The 15000-nt window shown below is 35.5% G+C and overlaps 1 protein-coding gene and 1 non-coding gene across 2 annotated transcripts in view; one reads left to right on the top strand and one right to left on the bottom strand.

The window, feature by feature from the left end:
- Positions 1–15000, top strand: part of LOC115220532 (tRNA (guanine-N(7)-)-methyltransferase non-catalytic subunit wdr4) — an 828070-nt gene that overhangs the window by 585892 nt on the left and 227178 nt on the right. The gene's annotated exons all lie outside the window — the stretch shown is intronic.
- Trnas-gcu lies at positions 9678–9759 on the bottom strand. The gene has a single exon. It is a non-coding gene; the product is annotated as a tRNA-Ser (tRNA).

Here is a 15000-nt window from a genome sequence, read left to right as displayed (position 1 = left end):
CTAACTCCAATTTCAATTTGGTTGATGAATCTCTTAAAAGATTCATAGACCAACATAAGCTAAATTTAATTAGATTAATTATTAAATAATGACATATGTAGGGTAATATATGTTTCTAACTAATATATTTTAACAAAGAGGTCTTTGGTTATATCCTTCCTACTATTGTAATTTATCCTGTTTCTTCTTTTAATGTGATCCAAGTTAAAAAAAAACCTTCCATAAAATGATATGTTAAGTTCTATAAACCAGTTTAATAAATAATCACAATTTATTTGACTCAATTCTTTATTATTTTTCAAAATAAGCTGAAACAGAGAAATATGGTAACGAAAGGGTCAAATAACCTCCAAATCTATAAATGCACATACGGTGATGAGAGGGTCACGACATGGTTTTCAGGATGGATGCAATATGTGAAAATCATGAATTTGAATCCATGTTTTTAGAAATGGTTTTCTATGTTTTGAGCTGGGCACATTCTTTCTGCTCTTCTCAATATTAAAATAAGTTCAAATTCCACAATACAGTCTAAATGTGATTGCAAATGTTATGGAATGAAACACGTTTGAAGATCATGCAGAAAATGTGACTGTGTGGTAAGTAGCTTGCTAACCAACCACATGGTTCCGGGTTCAGTCCCACTGCGTGGCATCTTGGGCAAGTGTCTTCTGCTATAGCCCCGGGCCGACCAATGCCTTGTGAGTGGATTTGGTAGACGGAAACTGAAAGAAGCCTGTCGTATATATGTATATATATATATAAGTGTGTGTGTATATGTTTGTGTGTCTGTGTTTGTCTCCCTAGCATTGCTTGACAACCGATGCTGGTGTGTTTACGTCCCCGTCACTTAGTGGTTCGGCAAAAGAGACCGATAGAATAAGTACTGGGCTTACAAAGAATAAGTCCCGGGGTCGATTTGCTCGACTAAAGGCGGTGCTCCAGCATGACCGCAGTCAAATGACTGAAACAAGTAAAAAAAGAGTATATTGCATTTGTTTCAGTACGTAATAGATTTCAGTATAAAGTAAACCACAAAGTGAGGAGAAGGAAAGAAAGGAAGGAAGGAAGCATAACTGTCATCATTTGTCTTTCAATGTATATTCAATTATTGCAGTCATTGGACTGCAGCCATCCCATGTTTAGTTGAAGAAAAACAATCCTAATGCTTGTTTTCATTTTAAAAGCGTGATACTTATTCTAGCAGACTCTTTTGCCAAATGTCTAAATGAAAAGGGATGTAAACAAACCAACACTACTTGTTAAACAGTGGAAAGGTAAACACAGACGCACACACACAGATATATTCATACATACATGTGAGCATATTATATATGGCACGTAAAAAGCACCATCCGTTCGTGGCCGTTGCCAGCCTGGCCTGACCCCCGTGCCGGTGGCACATAAAAAGCACCATCCGATCGTGGCTGTTTGCCAGACTCGTCTGGCACCTGTGCTGGTGGCATGTAAAAAGCACCCACTACACTCACGGAGTGGTTGGCGTTAGGAAGGGCATCCAGCCGTAGAAACATTGCCAGATCAAACTGGACCCGGTGCAGCCTTCTGGCTTCCCAGACCCCAGTTGAACCGTCCAACCCATGCCAGCATGGAAAGCGGACGCTAAACGATGATGATGATGATGATGATGATGATATATATATATATATATATATATATATATATACATACACACGCACATACATAGAGAGAGAGAGAAAAGGAGCATGTGGCCTAGAGGTTAGAGTGTTGCACTCAAGATTGCAGGATAGTGGTTTCAATTCCTGGACATGCTAATAAGTGCATGAACATGCTAACCTACCACTTGGGTTTTCCCAGAAATGACTGTAAGACTTCTAATTCACCTTACCCTAATTATGTTATTCTAAATGACTTGAGATACTCATTCTGCCTTCGTTTTTGATTTTTTCCTCTAATATAATATATACCTGCCCTTCTTAATACCAACCACCCTGTGAGTGTTGTAGGTGCTTTAACATGCCACCAGCACAGGAGCCCGTCAGGCAGGATTGGCATTGGCCACAATTGAATGGTGCTTTTATGTGCCACTGGCACAGGTGCTAGTCAGGTGGCACTGTCATCAGCCTCGACTACAATTTCCCTTGGTTCAACAGGTCTTCATATGCATGAGGTATTGCCCAACGATTGAAGGCTGCTTTTAAATGGGCCAGTTATGCGACATTGGCATCAGCCACAACTCCAATCTTACTTGGCTTGCTGGGTCTTCTCAAGCACAGCATGTCTTCAAAGTTCTCAGTCGTTTATCATTGCCTCTATGAGGCACAATGTACTAAACACACACACACACACACATATAAAGGTTAGAAGAGTTAGAGGTTGGAATAACCATATAAGGGATAAAAATATGTTTTACTACTGGTGTAATTGCCTGTGTTAACTCTGAGCATACATATGCAAGCATATTATGCTCATAGGATACAGGCAATGACAAAGATAAACATGAGTTCATCAGGAATCAAATTTAAAGTAAACATCCTTTCTTCTCGAGGCTCTTCTTCTCTTCTTTTCTTTTATGTATTTTTCTTCACTATGATGAAGTTCCATGTTCCAGATCAGATGTGTTACAAAATATGACAAATATTATTCTCAGAATTATCAGTGGCAACACCATGGAACATTGGAAGCAGAAACAGCTGTTAGATGGGGTAAAATCTTTGTATTAAAAAGTAATAATCGATGTTAGTCAATTGTTGTTGATCAATATTTCTCCATCTTCTGTTTACTTTAAATTTTATATATACATACATATATATACATATATATATATACATACATATATATATATATATATATATATATATACATACATATTTATATATATATATATGGTTTCAAAATGTAACCACAAGTGGATCGTAGGCGATTTTTTTCCTCTGTCTTCCTTTTCTCTTGGACTTTCCTCTGAGTCCTGTTTCTGACAAAGAGCTTTGCTCGAAATGTTAAAATTACCTTTCTTTCCTTCCCAGAGCATATATCATGCCCTCACGTTGTTGTTTTTTCTCGTGTTTGTTCTTCACTTTTGGGGGATTTACTATATATATATATATATATACACATATATACATACATACATACAGTGGGCTTGCACTCAGTGTCCATCCTCGAAATTCACTCTGAAAGTATTGGTCAACTTGGGCCTATAATAGATGGAAGATACTTGCTCAAGGTGTCACACAGTGAGACTGAAGCCCAAACCACATGGTTGCTAAGTGAGCTGCTTCACCAGACGGCCATAACTCTACCCATAAGCACAACTACTATTTTTTTTCTCTAATTTTAAATTTCAATATTTTTTTCACCATTTCCTTAATTTAGCAGAACCATTTGTTGCCCATATTTCTTGCTCTTTTTAATTTCTATCTTCTTCCTGTTTTATTTCAATCTCTGTTTTGTCCGTTCCAAAATTTGCCTATTTATTCCCAATTTATTCCCTATCTATTTCATTCTCTCCGTTTTGTCCAGCTCTCACACTTTCATTTTCACCATATTCTGATGTTTTGCTTAACTCCTCCGACCACCACCACCCACTTGTCTGTTCCTCTCATCACTCCTTGGCCTGTCACCATAAACAACTCAAGTGGTGGTTCTCTTTTTTTCCGCAATAATAAGAGGTAATTAACCTTTTCGCTTTCTGCTGTAGAATTCTGCTTTAAATAACTACCTGGAACAACAAGTAGCAGTTTGAATTCCCTATGACATACGAGACTTTACAACAAAGGAAGTGGCTTCAGTTACAATTTACTGCTGACTCCTACCCAAAACAAAACCAGAACATTCTCTGAATGGGATAAAAAGAGAAAAGGCCATCACACACACACACACACACACAGACGTGCGTGTGTGCATGTATATGTATACACGCATATATATATATAGTAGCTGCTTTCTCATATACAATCAACACCATTGCTATATACACACACACATACATGTACACATACATAAACACTCATATATAAATATCTAGCATTCATATGTGTGTGTACCTGTGTGTGTGTATATATATATATATATATATGTATGTATGTATGTATGTATGTATATTTATATATTTAATACTGAAGCATAATGCTAAATAGTTTCGTGGTTGCATATATATGTATGAATATATATATATATATATATAATATATATATATATATATATATATATATATATATATAATATATATATATATATATATATATATATATATATATATATGGTTGCTGAGTTGAGATTAAATTTGTTTGCTTGTTTGTTTGTTTATTATTAACGTATCTAGTTAATATCTGTGAGACTTTCTCATTTAAATACCAGACTTGGTTTATTTGTTTACTTTCTTTTGGGTTTTTTTATTTGTTTTTTTTTGTTGTTTTTTTTTCTGCCGCCATGAGCCAACAAGACAAATCTGTCCATCGTGATGTTTACAGGTTCTATTGTCATGGTTCCAAAGCTATGGAACTTGGCGAAGGATTTTTCAGCTCACCAACTTTCTATTGGCATTAATGATAGCTCCCCAAAATTTATAGGCTCATTTTTGTTTTATGAAGAGTGAAATTCATAAAACAAAAATATGTAAACAACAATAGTGATAATAATAATAATAATAATAATAATAATAATAATAATATGATAAATTTATATACAGCAGCACTTCTATGTTTCTCTGTACATAGTTTGAAAAAATTTTTCAAAGCCAGTCATTTTCACTGATGAAAATCTTCCAATTATATGCTAGATTTTTTTTTATATATATATACTTATTCTCATGACTATATCTGTCCTTTTAAATACCCATAGCACACTGAACTGTATTAATGAACATATTTAGTACTCTAAAAATAAATCTGTATACAATTTCAGCCTTTGATATGTACCATTCGTACATGATTCCATACATTAAAAACATGGTTTAGTGGTTCTTGGCTTTGTGAAAGGAGAAAAAAAAAAAATTATAGTTAAAAAAAATTTTTTGGCTTTTTTTTTGTTTGTATTTTTTTTGTCTTATTTTATTTTTTTCGTGAACAATTTACATTCAGACAGCCATCAAACCCTACAAGCTCTCAACTAAAGTTTTCAATTATCCATTAAATTATGCAATTCATTTTGCTGGCATAAAGGAAACCATAATTGACTCACACTTCTAGCAAGACTTATTACTGAAGCGCGCGCACACACACACACACACACACACACACACACACACACACACACACATATATGTATATACATACATGCACATACACATATGTGCATGTGTGTGTATATATATATATATATATATATATATACTTATACACCTACATGTATACATACACCTGCACACACACATTCTATTTCATATACTTCACACTATTTTTTTACATATGCACATCATGCTATGCTTACATGCACAAATGCACATGTACACTCTTAGATACTCATACACACACACACACACACAAACATGCCTATACATTCATATATTTTTCCACTGTATCCCATATAACTATGACAAACACTACCACCACCGTCAGCTACAGCAGCATCATCATCATTATCATCATCATCATCACTACCACCACCACCATCATCATCATCATCATCATCTTTGATTCCATTTGCCATAAAAATGTACCTCTTTTGCTGAGGAGGTTATAAATCTTGGAATATTGATCGGAAATCAGAAACATTGTATTGAATCTGTGGGAAAATAACAAAACATTGACAGGGATTTAAAAATGATATATTTCAGGAATTTTGCAGACATGTAAAAAAAAACCAAAAAAAAAACCCATTCCATTGTGCTCGTCGTGGTAGCAGCAATATGACTCACTCTTTTAAGGTATTGTGGTCAAACATTAACCTTGTCAAAGCATTATGGAATAACATTAAATCTCTCGCTCTCTCTCTCTTTTTTTTTTCTTGAGGGGTGGGTATTATAATGTGCAGCTAATCTTGCTCAGATGATATTATAGTTGGAAATTAATCTTGTTTCATTATTATTGTTGTTGCTGTTATTGTTGATGTTGTTGTGATTGTTATTAATTTAGCAATATTATATACCAAATCAAAATTTTCATCAACTAACCATTTCATTTGGAGCAGCTGAAAGATTAACACGCGTCGCAAGGTTGTCGAGCACCTGTTTTCTCTCTTTCTACTCATCTATGTCAGAGGTGTGATACGGATGAGTAGAATGATGTTACTCAATCATACACTACATCCACTACAATGATTACCATATAAGGGTATCTCTCTTTTACCCTTTTACTCATTTGACTGCGGCCATGCTAGAGCAAATCAACCCCGGGACTTATTCTTTGTAAGCCCAGTACTTATTCTATCGGTCTCTTTTTGCCAAACCGCTAAGTGACGGGGACGTAAACACATCAGCATCGGGGATAAACACAGGCACACAAACACACACACATATATATATATTTATACATATATACGACAGGCTTCTTTCAGTTTCCATCTACCAAATCCACTCACAAGGCATTGGTCGTCACGGGGCTATAGCAGAAGACACTTGCCCAAGATGCCACGCAGTGAGACTGAACCCGGAACCATGTGGTTGGTTAGCAAGCTACTTAACACACAGCCACTCCTGCACCTTTAGAGAGAGTTTCTGTAAACTATGTCTCTAAGTTTGTTATTTTGTAGTATATTTTGGTATTTTAATCTAAAAGTTTGAAATCTGTAAATCTATCAGTCTGCTGAGTGAGTAGAAACAAGGAGTCAAGAGGTTCCAGTAGTTGTGTTGTGGACATGGCTACCACTCTAGTACTTATGTTGATGCCATGGAAAAACATGCAGTACTCTCTGTAAAGTGTAATACTTCGGCAGCCCTCAAGTTTTGTCAAGGACATGACAAGTTCTTTAACCCTTTACATTACCAACCCAGCTGAAATTAGCTCTGGCTCTGAGTACAAATGTCTTGTTTTCATAAGTTTTGAATTAAAATCTTCCACCAAACCTTAGTCACAATTTATGTTCCTAACGCTAGCTTAATGATAACTAAGTTATTTCACTAAATTTTTTGTTATTTTAAAAATTAATTGAAAGAAACAGAGAGCATCTCAACAGAAATACAGCAACAAAAGGGTTAATGCTGGTATCATGGTCAAAAGTCCCCAACATTCAGTTGTAAAGTTGTTGGTATTAAGAAGGTCATTCAGTTGCAGAAAACAAGCTAAAAAATGAAACTCACAAGCATGATGTGGTCCTCCAACCAGTCCAAATGAACAACACCCTTGAATATGTGCTGATATTGATCATAGCAATACATGTAGCATGGATATAAATGGATATAAAACAATGATGGTGATGATTTTTAATGCTACTCATTGTCATCATCATCATCATCATTTTTTTGTTTGCTATTTCCATATTGGCAGAGGTTGGATGAGACTTATTAAGACAGTATCCAATAGCTGGATGCCTTTACTGTTGCCAACTCTAATTGCTTTGTTTTTTACAAGTAAGGAGATTTTCATTCACTCATTTTCACATAAAGTTGATAAAATAGCTGAATTATGCAATGTTCTGCTTATAGAAGACTTAAACACATATGAAATGGTTCAAAAACTGACATGCCACTAAAGAAAAGGACAGGCTTATTGTGGGAGAATAAAAGACAATCATAGACACATGTTTCTGCCTCTATAGGCATCATCAGCATAACAATTATTTTACATTATCTAAAAAAATTACAACACATTCATGGCCAACTCATAGGCTCAGGAGTGGCTGTGTGGTAAGAATCTTGCTTCCCAACCACATGGTTCCAGGTTCAGTTTCACTGCATGGCACCTTAAGCAAGAGTCTTCTACTATAACCTCAGTCCAACCAAAACCTTGTGAATGGATTTGGTAGACAGAAACTGAAAGAAGCCCATCATATATATATATTTATATATATATCTATGTGTGTGTCGGTGTTTGCCCTCCCATCACCACCTGACAACCGATGTGGGTGTGTTTATGTCCCTGTAACTTAGTGGTTCAGCAAGAGAGACCAATAGAATAAGTACCAGGCTTTAAAAAAGTAAGTACTGGGGTTAATTCATTCGACTAAAAATTCTTCAAGGTGGTGCTCCAGCATGGCCACAGTCTAATGACTGAAACAGGTAAAAGATAACAGCTAAAAAGGTCATTTACATAACTGAGATAAAAAAAGAGTGAAGGGAGATAACTCAAAATGGCCATGTCTGAGTTTGTTTCGCAACTGTGTGGCTTTGGATTCAATGCCACTGGCTGACATCTAGAACAAATATCTTCTAGAATAGCTTTGGTTCAAAGTTCTGAGAGTGGATTTGGTAGATGGAAACTGAGAAAAAGACAGCCTTATATATGTACAGGCATGTGTGTTTGTGTGTATATGTGTGAGTATGGCTCTGTGTACATTTACACCTGGGATCACTTGTATAAAAGTGCAGCAGGTGTTACTATTGTCAGTTTCTCCTGTCGACAAATCATCCAGTCCCTTCATGCATTTGAAAGCATGTGGAGTAAGAAATATCTTAATTGAAATGCAGGTAAAAAGTATAGTTTAGCACCAAGAAGGGTGTCTAGATTTAAAACAATCCTTCAGCATAACATATTCGGCTAACTCATGCGTTCACAGTACAATGGACGTAAATCACATGAATAAAGAAAAGTAAATTTATAAATTTGTAGACCTATTTTTGTTATGTCTCACCATCATCTTTGATTTTTATGCTCTCATTCTTCACCCTGGCCTACAATTATCAACACAAACATTTGATTACTTCAATCCAAAATAAGGTTTCTGCTGTTGTGAGATATTTGTTGTTTCATTTTGTGGGAAAAGATGAATTTGCAGATCCATGCAACCTATTCTAATATATTAAACAAAAGTATAAACAAAAGAAAAATGTGGTAGTTTACGCAATCTCTCTGTCTGTCTCTCTCTCTCTTTCTCTCTCTCTCTCTCTCTCTCTCTCTCTCTCTCTCTTTCTGTGTATTGATGGAGAGAAGTGAGAGAGAGACACACAATCAGAGGAAGAGAGAGACAGTAATGTTCAAGAACTCGAGCAAGGAAATAAGGGACCTGTAATTCTGAAATTTGAAGGAATATAAAAGGGAGTATAGAGTGGTTAAAAAGCTTGCTTTATAACTACATGGTTCCCAGTTGAACCTCACTGCACAGCACCTTGAGCTAGAATTTTCTACTTATAGCTTCAAGCCATTCAAAACCTGGCGAGTGGATTTGGTTGACAAAAACAGTGGATGACCATTGTATGTATATATGCTCATATCATCATCATCATCATCATCATCATTAGTTAACCTCTGTTTTTCATGATGGCATGGGTTGGACAGTTTGACCAGAGATGGTCAGCTGGAGAGCTACACCAGGCTCCAGTCATCTATTGTAACAGCTTTATAATTATGTTTAAATATATATTTCTTTACTGCTCTCAAGGGGCTAAACATAGAGGGGACAAACAAAGGCAGACAAACGGATTAAGTCGATTACATCGACCCAGTGCGAAACTGTACTTTATTATCGACCCCGAGAGGATGAAAGGCAAAGTGACCTCGGCGGATTTGAACTCAGAACGTAACGGCAGACGAAAATACGCTATGCATTTCGCCCGGCGTGCTAACGATTCTGCCAGCTCGCCGCCTTAGAAAACAACATGCACTCGACGAGGATGAGATTCAAACTCATGCGGGGAGACCCCAATTGATTAGCAGTCCATCGCCTTAACCACTCGGCCACCTCGTCAACTATATATTTAGATATGTTTAAATATAGGAATCCCATGCTCTCAGCTGAGACCAATTGTTTCTCTGTTCTTTCTTTCTTTCTTTCTTTCTATCGTATATGTTCCCCATCAATGATGAACCACTTATAAGCATTCCTTTGCTGCTTGGCAGTTATGACCTGTGACGGACTGGGTCTAAGAATATTGGTTGCCAGGAGACTAAGGGAGCCCACCCGCTTCTACAAAGGGGCCCGTCCACAACTACAATGATATCATTTGTTTATTTATTTATTTATTTTTGTTAAAAGTATTCTTTTCAACTGTGTTTACAAACACGCCGGCTGAAATAATTAATGCATTCTTCAGAGTGAATAAAAAGTTCTCAAAATTGGCCTCTTAGATACTAACACGGACCCCCATATATGGATTCTAAAGGTGCAGAGACCCACTTGCTATTGAGCAAGCTAGCAACCTGGACAGTCCGCCACTGGCTATAATACCACTTTTGGTCACATTTCATGCTGGAGTTTTAGTTAATAAGTCAATATGAGTCTTATTGTCTATATATGCCTGTTACATCATTATATGTAATTTTACCTGCACTCTATATATGTGCACCTGTGTTTGTCCTCCCATCACTGCTTAACAATCCGTGTTGGTTTGTTTACATCCCCATAATTTAACAGTTTGAAAACAGAGGCTAATAGCCTTTTAAAAATGTTAAATACTTGAGTGGATTTGTTTGACTAAAATCCTTCAAGGAGTGCTCCAGCATGGCCACAGTCCAATGGCTGAAACAAGTGAACAATAAAAGATAAATACAGGAAGGATATTGAAAGAGGTGTGGAGGAAGGAGTGAACGAATGTGTGAATGAAAGAGGGAGAAAGAAAGCAAGTGAGAAAGGGAGAGAGCAAGTTCAAAAAAAGAGGGGAAAATAAAATATGACGACTGAATTTATACAACAAAAATGACTATAAAAGGGAATGTAACTGAAGTTAATACAGGAAAAAAAAAAAATTAAGAAGGCATGGGGGCGGGAAGAGAGAGAGAGAGGTGAGGGTGGGGAAGAGAGATTCATGAAAGCAGACATTTCTGTGGAGAAAGTAGAAGCCTAAAAGATTCATAGTTTCAAATTTGTTCTTGTGAATCAAATCCTTTACTTTTATATTTTATTTATTTATTTATTTTTGTTAAAAGTATTCTTTTCAACTGTTTACAAACACAGCCTGGCTGAAATAATTAATGCATTCTTCCAGGAGTGAATAAAAAGTTCTCAAAATTGGCCTCTTAGATACTAACACGGACCCCCATATATGGATTCTAAAGGTGCAGAGACCCACTTGCTATTGAGCAAGCTAGCAACCTGGACAGTCCGCCACTGGCTATAATACCACTTTTGGTCACATTTCATGCTGGAGTTTTAGTTAATAAGTCAATATGAGTCTTATTGTCTATATATGCCTGTTACATCATTATATGTAATTTTACCTGCACTCTATATATGTGCACCTGTGTTTGTCCTCCCATCACTGCTTAACAATCCGTGTTGGTTTGTTTACATCCCCATAATTTAACAGTTTGAAAACAGAGGCTAATAGCCTTTTAAAAATGTTAAATACTTGAGTGGATTTGTTTGACTAAAATCCTTCAAGGAGTGCTCCAGCATGGCCACAGTCCAATGGCTGAAACAAGTGAACAATAAAAGATAAATACAGGAAGGATATTGAAAGAGGTGTGGAGGAAGGAGTGAACGAATGTGTGAATGAAAGAGGGAGAAAGAAAGCAAGTGAGAAAGGGAGAGAGCAATGTTCAAAAAAAGAGGGGAAAATAAAATATGACGACTGAATTTATACAACAAAAATGACTATAAAAGGGAATGTAACTGAAGTTTAATACAGGAAAAAAAAAAAATTAAGAAGGCATGGGGGCTGGGAAGAGAGAGAGAGAGGTGAGGGTGGGGAAGAGAGATTCATGAAAGCAGACATTTCTGTGGAGAAAGTAGAAGCCTAAAAGATTCATAGTTTCAAATTTGTTCTTGTGAATCAAATCCTTTACTTTTATATTTTATTTATTATTTATTCATCCTCATCATCATCACCATTATTATTATTATTATTTTCATTATTATTATTATTATTATTATTATTATTATTATTATTATTATTATTGTCATCATTATTATTATCATTATTATTATTATCATTATTATTATCATTATTATTATTATTATTATCATCATTATTATTATTATTATTATCATCTTATTATTATTATTATTATTATTATTATTATTATTATCATTATTATTATTATCATTATTATTATCATTATTATATTATTATTATCATTATTATTCTCTGAAACTATCTCTTTGTTGCAATGGACTTCATTCCCAGCCACTAATTTTTTTCATATGTGTGTGTGTGTGTGTGTGTGTGTGTATGTGTTGTGAGAGCAGTTAATGTTGAGATCTGCTTGTCCTACCATTCTTTATGCAAAGCAACTTGGTCTTTAGAAAACAGTAGCAACCATGTGACAGCACCAGAATTTAATAAGGATCCCCTTTTGTAAGGGTTAGAACCATGTCCTTTCCAATCAAAGCCACGTAGCATGGACACACTAAGCACTGGCGTTAATGTAATTTTATTTGTGTATCTAAACATCTCGTATTACTTTCGGACAAAACTGAACTGATTGTGTCTGAAAGCTTAATTTCTTTCATTCCCATCGCCCTTTCCTTCCTCATTATCCCTTTCATTTTCTTTATGTTTCATTCTATTTATTCCTTCTCTCATATATTTCTTCTTCTTTTCATTCTTTCACCTTTTATTGTTGTATCTGAATAATATCAGCTTTCATTCTCATTTGAAGAACAAGCAAAACCAAACTGGTGTTGACTTTTGCATAGATGCAGAAATTATTTCAGAACAGCATGAAAAAAAAAAAAAAATGGATGTTAATTAACATTTGGATACGGTGAGGTGGTGGTGGTGGTGGTGGTGGGTACATTATTTTCCAATCTGCTTTTGTCATTAACTAAATTACCGTTGATTGACAATAAGGTTGAAATCTTCTGTAAGTTTCCCTTCGAACGTTCTGTCACAAAAATGTCCTGCCAGTGGCGGTACCACTTACAAATGCACTGACCAATCAGATCACTCGCTGGCTTTTATATTTATAAGATCTTTGTTTTCCCATTGACACCTCTTTCTTCTACTGTCGTTTCGTCTTCCCTCTACATTTAGCAGCAGCAGCAGTAAAAGCGCCACCTTCCACATCTTATGCCTCCTCAATACCACCATCATTTATATCGTAAGAGCGTCATTCTAATTTAATAGTATACAAGCATCATTAATCATTAAAATCACAGAACTTAGTTTCACTGTTTCCCATCTTTCCATGAAACTCTTTATCAGAAGAAGTTATTTGGTGGTCCTAGTAATAATTGAATGAATCAATGTCTGCTCTCAGCATTCATTTTGTTTTCCTCCTTCCTTAAACTAGCCTTACAGCAAATGTGTTGAATGTGTATATTCTATATCAAAGCACACAGCGAAATAACTTTACAGTACCTCTAAATAAAAGTTGGTTGCAGCTCAAACAATTCTGTCAAAATTTCTAGTTGAAATGTTTACCATCTTTGGAACTGGCAGAAACGTTAGCACGCCGGGCAAAATGCATAGCCGTATTTCATCTGCCGTTTCGTTCTGAGTTCAAATTCCGCTGTGGTCAACTTTGCCTTTCATCCTTTCGGGGTCGATTAAATAAGTACCAGTTACGCACTGGAGTCGCTATAATCGACTTGATCCGTTTGTCTGTCCTTGTTTGTCCTCTCTATGTTTAGCCCCTTGTGGGTAGTAAAGAAATAAATATTTGTGACATCATCATAATCATCATCATCATTTTAATATCTACTTCTTCATGCATCAGCTGAAAATTCATTCAAGAAGATATTCTACAGCCAGATGGCATTTGTATTGCCAGCCTTCACCTATTTCCAAGCAAGCTACTGTTTACCCACCCCATGGCCAGACATGCTTTCACTGAAGGTTGGAAATGAGTGACACTGCTTGCATGTTGAAGACACTCGTTCACAACAGTCATATGATGTCAAGACAAGCAGACTCAAACATACATACACACATAACCATATATATATATATATGCAACACATAACCATATATATAAATGTGACCGTGTGTGTACCGTTGGCGATTGTTTTTTCCTCTATCTTCCCTTCTCTGGATCTTTCCTTCTCCTATGTTTCCAACGAAGAGCTCCGCTCGAAACGTTAAGCCCTCCTTCTTTCCTTCTTTCCTAAGCGTCCAATAATACTATATTTGTTCCACGTCCTTGCGTTGTTGTGTTTTTTTGTGCTTTCTTGTTTGGATTAACTATATATATATATATATATATATATATATATATATATATGCTGCACTAAGTTTTGTCAGTGAACAGGTCACAGTTTCAAAATGATGAAAATATTTTGACAAAAATTAAATTTAAATGTTGAAGTTAATCTAACAGTCTTTTGTGTGTTCTTAAATCGCTTATAAACATCTTCCATGCTGCAATTGTTTTTGTTTCAGCACACGTTCTCAGATCAAGTCACTTGCTATGCAAGTACATCTCTGTAATATATATATATGTTGCAGCAGTAACAGAGTGACTCAAGGTCTGAGAATTTCATGTGTTGGCACTTAGCAAACTAGTCACAGGTCAAAGAACTATGAGTTTCTCTAGGTGTTGATAGATAAATATATTTCTCTCTAGATTGTTCTTGAATGAATCGTAATAATGTCACATGGATAATTCAAATTGTTTGCCCGTTATGCCATTCAATAAGCAAATACATAAATAAATAATTAAAGAAAAAAATGAATGAGTAAAGAAATAGAGAGACAAAAAGAAAGAAATCTTGTGTGTATTTGTGTGTGTATCTCTCTGTGTGTACATGTGTCCATATATCTGTGTGTGTGTATAAATATGAGTTGATCGATAGTTTTGTGAGTGGATTTGGTAGATGGAAACTGGAAGAAGCCCATCATATAGATATGTGTTGGTGTGTTTATATCACCATAACTTAGTAGTCCAACAAAAGAGACCAATATAATAAGTTCCAGGCTTTAAAGTATCAAGTACAGAGGTCTTTTAATTAAAATTCTTCAAGGAGGTACCCCAGTCTAATGAGTGAAACAAGTACAAAAAAGTTGAAGCAAAAAGGATATATATATATAATTATAAATATATATATATA

The sequence above is a fragment of the Octopus sinensis genome, linkage group LG16, assembly GCF_006345805.1.
Source record: "Octopus sinensis linkage group LG16, ASM634580v1, whole genome shotgun sequence".
NCBI lineage: Eukaryota > Metazoa > Mollusca > Cephalopoda > Octopoda > Octopodidae > Octopus > Octopus sinensis.
This window is presented reverse-complemented; position numbering and strand designations above follow the sequence as displayed.